The sequence below is a fragment of the Cyprinodon tularosa genome, unplaced genomic scaffold (genome assembly GCF_016077235.1).
Source record: "Cyprinodon tularosa strain WSP-4 unplaced genomic scaffold, ASM1607723v1 ctg879, whole genome shotgun sequence".
Taxonomy (NCBI): domain Eukaryota; kingdom Metazoa; phylum Chordata; class Actinopteri; order Cyprinodontiformes; family Cyprinodontidae; genus Cyprinodon; species Cyprinodon tularosa.
The window spans coordinates 139,392-146,759 of NW_024039650.1; positions in this window are offsets into that span (position 1 = coordinate 139,392).

Genomic DNA, 7,368 nt, shown 5'->3' on the forward strand with positions numbered 1-7,368 from the left:
CCAGAGTTACCACTGGGCTCTTGGTGGCTTCTCTCATTAATGCTGTCTTTCCCTGGCAAGTACTGGAAAAGTTTTGACAAAAACTGAAATGTGGAAGAGCTGAAAAATCTAAAAGAAAGAAAGAGAATTAAATAAATTAAATATTTGCTACATTATATTTTTTAACAGTTTTATATGTAAAAAAAAATTTTTCTTTTCGATTTACTGTGATATGATTTACAGTCTCTACATCAAAATGACCATATCAACGCTCTTTTTTTTTACCATGTTTTTTTCTTTCTCACAATGTTAACATTTGATCATTGCTGCACTTTAAGAAATGGAAATGTCATGAGAGCTGTACAAAACAAAATGTTGTTCTTTATACACTGCATAAACAATAAAGTTTTTCCAATTCTAAGTCTATTGTGCTTTCATTTGCCTTTGCTTGTGGTTAAAAGCATTGCTGTCATATTTCAATTACAGGCTACACTACTAAGAGTAACTCTGGTTGGCTGAAAAGGTTAAGATTATGCCGTAGTTTATTTCAATCTGAAAAACTCACATGGAGAGAAAGTACAATTAGAAAAAATGTATCTTTGGCGCTCAGACCTCGGCAGGAAATATAGCGCAAAGAACAGGGCTGCACCCCCCACCCCCCAGACCTGAAACTGGTGGTGGAGTGGAGATAGATGAAGTTGGTCAGTCTGCAGACTGCTGGTTAGCGAGACAGTCTGCTGAGCTTTATGGTGAGATCCAGTGGGCTGCGTGAGCTGATACTAGAGCTTCACTCAGGGACCTGGAAGATGGAAGTCCAGTTTGGATATCACAGGTTGAAAGAACCTGTCCATGATGAGCAAGCAGGAAGTGACAGTGGAGAGGAAAAACTCCCCGTTGGGAAGAAACCTCTGGCAGAACCAGGCTCAACATGGCGGTCCAGGAGGAATGAAACTCTGATGAAGTTTAGCTATGATGGTGGAGGAGGGGCTGGAGGTGGATAGAAACGGGGTCATCTGAATAAAGTCACACAGTGCAACCACCGCCTGCACGCTAGGTAGCAGACGAGTTACCGATCGGATGCTGATTTGGTTGCTGATTGGCTTTCATTGAGGTTTGGTTCAAAGCTGATTGGCTGTGTCATGGATAGATGAAGGCGAGTAATCAGTTTATTCAGTTGAACTACGGCCTAGGCTCCATAACCAGAGATGGCAAAAGTACTCACTTTCCGTACTCGAGTAAAAGTACAGATACTTGTGTTAAAAAATACTCTGGTAAAAGTGGAAGTACTGATTAAACTTCTTTACTCAAGTAAAAGTAACAAAGTAAAGGCTTGTAAATTTACTTAAAGTATAAAAGTAAAAGTAGAAACCACTTTTTTCATGCCGTTGCCTACATTTTAAATGGATGTCTGCCAATTGGACTAGATCTCCGTTGTGTTCATTTTCAATCATCTCGTCGTCCATGCTACTTTGCTAACGCCACCGCCACCAAGCTGCAATGATTTGCCGTGAATGAATACCGCCGAATCTGTTGATTCATCTTGTAGTGGTGCGTCAAATGCAACGTAGATTCCCATCCAATTAGATTGAATTTGGTATTGATGACGTGAAAAATAATAACGGTAACTCCATTGAAATGATTCAAAACTAAAGTAACGAGCCAATTTTTTAAAATGTAAGGAGTAGAAAGTACAGATATTTGTGTAAAAATGTAAGGAGTAGAAGTAAAAAGTCGCCATAAAAATAAGTAGTAAAGTAAAGTCAAAATATCAGAAAAATCTACTTGAGTACAGTAACGAAGTATTTCTACTTCGTTACTTCCCATCTCTGTCCATAACATAACCTTATGTTAGACCAAGGGTCACCAACAAAGTGTCCCCGGGCACCACGGAGCCCTTTAGAACTACATGGGGAGCCGTCAGCATCTTCTGAAAGTAGCACAACTCAGTAGTCGTATTTTGTGATTAATGGTCAGGGGTGCTTTGGTGTATTTTCTTTTTCCAAACAGAGGCAATAATTAATTTACCTTAGGATTTAACCAAACCTTACAAACTAAATCAGCTGACAGAGGCTGTTACCATGAATAATTAGGTTGCGAGGCACTTTGAAATGCTAATATAGGGCTAACATCTAGTGCTGACCTCCAACCGTGATCACAGCAGTGTTTAAGCTGGAACCAACATTAGTGCCTTTGATGCTTGTCTGCTGTTCTCACTCAAATGTCATCTGTTGGTCAGAATATGTTTGGCCTTTGAATTAAGGTTTGTCCTTCCAGGCTAAATATCTGTTTCTCTTGTATTTTCCACCAAGGTCTGGTGGTATGAAGAGTACCATCATGTATTTTCCATCAGTTAAAAAAACAATACAAGCCTCTTTATCTTCCTGTCTTTTTTTTTTTTTTAAAACCTCCAAAATGAAAAACATAAAATCAATTAACTTCCCCTTTACTATCCTGTGCTTCAGCAGAACTGAGGGGAACAGCAGCCAGAAGATGAGTAATATACTTTTGTGTCAGGATGACTAATGCGTGTACAGATCACTTGTCGGGATGTGTCTCTGGGGAAATGATGATAATAGTAAGTCCTCTCGCTAAGATGACACAGCGGGATGAGAGACAGATTATTTGTCTTCTGTCTAAGGCCCTTTCTACATTAAATACTGTTTCATTCAAATAATTTAAAAAAAGAATAGCATGAACCTTAAATAAAAAGGAAATGTTTTAGATAGGGAGTGTTAATATAAAAACCTAAATAAGGGCTCAGTTATATTCCTTAATATACATCATTCTTTTTGAAGCCCTCATTCACAGCAAAAAAGTAACTTTTACTTAGAATAACAGCATTTTATTTTAAATTGAGGATTAAAATTTAAAAGAACAATTGTATTATCTTATTTTAAGTCCATATCATCTAATTTTCTTATTCTAAGATGAAAAAAAAACATATAATTTCATTGGCAAACCATCTTATTTACATACTCAAATTAACCCTTTATAGGGCACTCAGTGAAATACTTTGAAAATCAAAATTTCAAGCCAATAGTGTTATTGGAATCCAGGACAAGACCTTGTTTGTTTTGTAACATTCAAAACATATGGATATTTTGATGGCAAAAATGAATGTCAATATAATAACAAGAAATGGCAACTTGCCCAAATATATTAAGAAAAATGACAAAAGTGCTTCTATAAGAAATTGAGGGGGGTGGGGGGGGGGGACTCCATTTGTAAGGGGTATACAAGTGATCAAAACAGTAACTTGCCTTATAAAGGTTTAAGGGTAAATGCACTTAATTTGAGAATTTTTTTATGTATTTCTGGATCATTTTTGCAATGTTTATCTGGGATTTGAAGAAAAAACTTTTTTTTTTTTAAACTTTGTTGCTGGACTTATAACCAGTTAGACTGCATTAATCTCTCACTGACGTGCTAAACTTGGTCTAAACCTTTTTTTTGGTCAGGTGGCTCAGATACCTGAGATAAGGGCAGTGTTTGACAAACCAAAGTCTGCAGGCTGTTTCGGTCACTCACAGGTAAACCAGGGTCTGTTTGTTCTTTGCTCTCAGGTGAGTGTGGTTGGATGATTTAGGTTCTGTAAAGTAAACAATGGAAAGTTTAAATGAAGAAATTAAGCTGTCTCGTTACCTCTATATATGTATGGGGGCAACGCAAATTTAAAGCCCTTTTTATTAAAGTCATCAAGCTGGGAGTCCATTAAATAATTTCTGAGTATCTTGCAAACATATTTCTATTATAGAAAATATTATAGATATTATATTTATTTAAATTCTACAGTAAAAATGTCCTAACGGTTGCTGTTACTCAGCCTTATCCTCCTCTCTACCTTTAGAGTGACTTTAAACTTCCCGTTCTGTACCTAAACCATCCTCTTTTTTATCTTCTCTCCCTCACTGCTAAAAAAAAGATATGAGTAGCATAGATAGAAATGGATTAAAATTTAGCTTAACCTGCTTCTTATCATATAAGAGTCGCCGATTAAGTTAACTGCCTTCCTAACATCCTCAGAGCTTTAAGCTGGACATGAGGATGGAGCTGCAGCTGCTGTTGTTTCTGAAACTGAGGACCATAACTAGTCACGCACCATTCGTCGGATCGGGCCCAAAGTTGGCACACGCGTCGGGACCAATGGGGTGATGTGTGCTTGTATATAACTTTCTCATTAGTCCGAAGGTTTGCGAATTATTAGCGAAAACGTCGCAAAAAAAATCCCATAGGAAATTAATGGGGAGAGCAAAAAAAAGCATAAAAAACAGCGCTTCACTGTGTCACCATACATTCACGTAGAAAAACAGTTTGAAGCTCAGTTTGTAGATAAATCCTTCGTCTATTTAAAACTGAAGACGGTATGTTGATAACTGCTACGGTTTTTGTATAATCAGACCTCAAGCGCCACAAAGTTTTAGCAAAATCCAGCCTTCTAGAGTGGAGCAACTGAAAAGCTAGAGTGTGAGGCAGCCGTTTTTTTAAGACCAAAAAACATTTTAAAATCGCCCTCACGGCCACATATTTATAGCTAGAGTCACCATTTTTGGTCAGTTTGTAGACTGAAATCTCTGGACCCACACAATGTCTTCGGAATTACGGTAGGATTAATACTTTTCCTTAAAAACCCTCCAGACCGACCTAAAGTCGATGAAAATCAGAGCATTTTTCCATTGGTTTTGGAGCAGCAGTGGGGAGAAAAACGAATGACATTATGTGTTTTAAACTCGTCATAAATATTGTTCTGAATGACACACATACACCAAAGTTGGCATAGATGGAGTCGAAGGATGGCTAACGCTCACGGTGAAAATTGTTTTTGAATAACTCATACGGTTTTTGCTCAGCAGTCGTTTGTTCGGAGGACATTTTAGGCACCAGAAAGCTAGGGGACAGTGACCTGCTGCAGCTAGCTCAATTAGAAGCTCTGGTGTGATGAAACGTTTTTTCTTTTTCTTTCTCTTCCCATTCAGGTTGTAGATGACCTACAGCCATGAAAGTTACTCCAATTGAAGACAAGATATAGCTGTAGCTTAGATAAAAATAATTTTTCTGATATCATTTATGGTTTTTACTCAGCAGTCGTTTGTTCGGAGGGGTGCTTTAGCAGCTTAAAGGTGAGTGAGACTGAGGTCCTGCAGCTAAAACAAAGGGAGGAGCAGGTGGGATCAACCATTTTGTTTGTGCTTCGTTTTGGGTTGTGAAAGACCTACAGACATGAAAGTTACCCCAGTCTGAGACAAAGGATAGATGTTGCTTTCACTGAAAGAATTTTTCAAATACCTTTTACGGTTTTTGCTCAGCAGTCGTTTGTTTGGAGGGGGAGCACCTGGAAGCTAGCTAACAGTTAGCTTCTGCATCAGCCTGCCTGAGTGCAGCTGCTGACATCTTAGTGTGAGGCGGCCGTTTTTTTAAGATAAAACATTTTAACTCGCCCTCACGGCCACATATTTGGAGCTACAGTCACCATTTTTGGTCAGTTTGTAGGCTGAAACCTCTGGACTCACACAATGTCTTCGGAATTACGGTAGGATTACTACTTTTCCTTAAAAACCCTCCAGACCGATCTAAAGTCGATGAGAATCAGAGCATTTTTCCATTGGTTTTGGAGCAGAAGAGGGGAGAAAAATGAATGACATTATGTGTTTTAAACTCGTCATAAATATTGTTCTGAATGACACACATACACCAAAGTTGGCATAGTTGGAGTCAAAGGATTGCTGATGCTCACGGTGAAGAAATTTTTTGAATAACTCATACGGTTTTTGCTCAGCAGTCGTTTGTTCGGAGCTGTTCCTCCCATTCAAAAAAGCCTGAGAGCGAAGGAACGATAGTGCTGCGCTTTTCTCTCTGTCACTGACAGGCTCGTTAAGCGTTGTCAAGGTAACCGTGCTTCAAAGAGATTTTACCTCTGCTGTTTTAAACAGCACATATTAATCTAATGGAGGGTGAAACCACTGATTTAACATTGGGAAATGGATACTATATGACTGCTGTCCATGACACTTCCCTTGCCACTCAACACTGATAGACTTTCAAAATAAGACTCCAGGGACCCTACAAAATAAAAGCCTCTATATTTTTTACATATATTTATTGCCCTATATGGCTCAACATTATGACCCAAACTCAACCCCATTTTAGAGAATAGACTCTAGGAGACTGTTTAAATCACACCCTATGGCAAATTTCAAAATAAAAGCCTCCCATTTCATCTTCATCTACTGCCCTAATAACATGGAAAAAAGAGTGATTTAACGATTGGAAAGTCATCAACTATCATTGCTGGGTCTGAACATTTTCTCTAAACACAACTCTGTTGGACTTTCAAAATAAGACTCCAGGGACCCTACAAAATAAAAGCCTCTAGATTATACTAATGCAATAATTGATGCAAATGGCTCAACATTATGACCCAAACTCTTCCAGGTTGTTTTTATTAGACTCTAGTGACCTTTTCAAAACACACCCCAGAGCAAATTTCACAATAAAAGTCTCCCATTTACTCTGTAATACAGCAGCTATTCACCTAATAACATGGAAAACCAGTGATTTAACATTTGGAAATGGATTCTATATCACTGCTGGGCATGACCCATCTTTTGATGCACATCCATGATAGACTTTCAAAATAACACTACAGGGACTCTACAGAATAAAAGCCTCTTCCTTATACACACTCATACATTCTGGCATATTGCTCATAGCCATTTGTAATTTCATCACTGCAATGGCTCTGAGCATGCGGGCGGAGCCCGCCATTGGTGATTTCATCACTGCAATGGCTCTTAGAAGGCGGGCAAAGCCCGCCAAAGGTGATTTCATCACTGCAATGGCTCTTAGCAGGCGGAGCCCGCCATTGGTGATTTTTTTCATCACCCACTGTGGTTCAAAATGGACAACCCATATTACCCTTGTGCATCATATGCTGTGCACGTCTATTTCCCAGATTTCAGCACAAGTGGCACACAGCTCTCTTTGCCCATGACCTAGCCCTCTTTCCTTCCCTCAGCAGCCCTCAAAGGCGTAAGCAGTTGGTCTGGGGAGCCCCAATGTCACTTGCCAGGGCCGTATTGGCCCAGTTACCCAGACGGGCAGTAGGTGGCCCCCCTCAAAATTTCTTTAGAAATTTTCTAGTTATAAATGTTAATGCAGATATATACACTCACCGGCCACTTTATTAGGTACCCCATGCTAGTAACGGGTTGGACACCCTTTTGCCTTCAGAACTGCCTCAATTCTTGGTGGCATAGATTCAACAAGGTGCTGGAAGCATTCCTCAGGGAGTTTGGTCCATATTGACATGATGGCATCACACAGTTGCCGCAGATTTGTCGGCTGCACATCCATGATGCGAATCTCCCGTTCCACCACATCCCAAAGATGCTC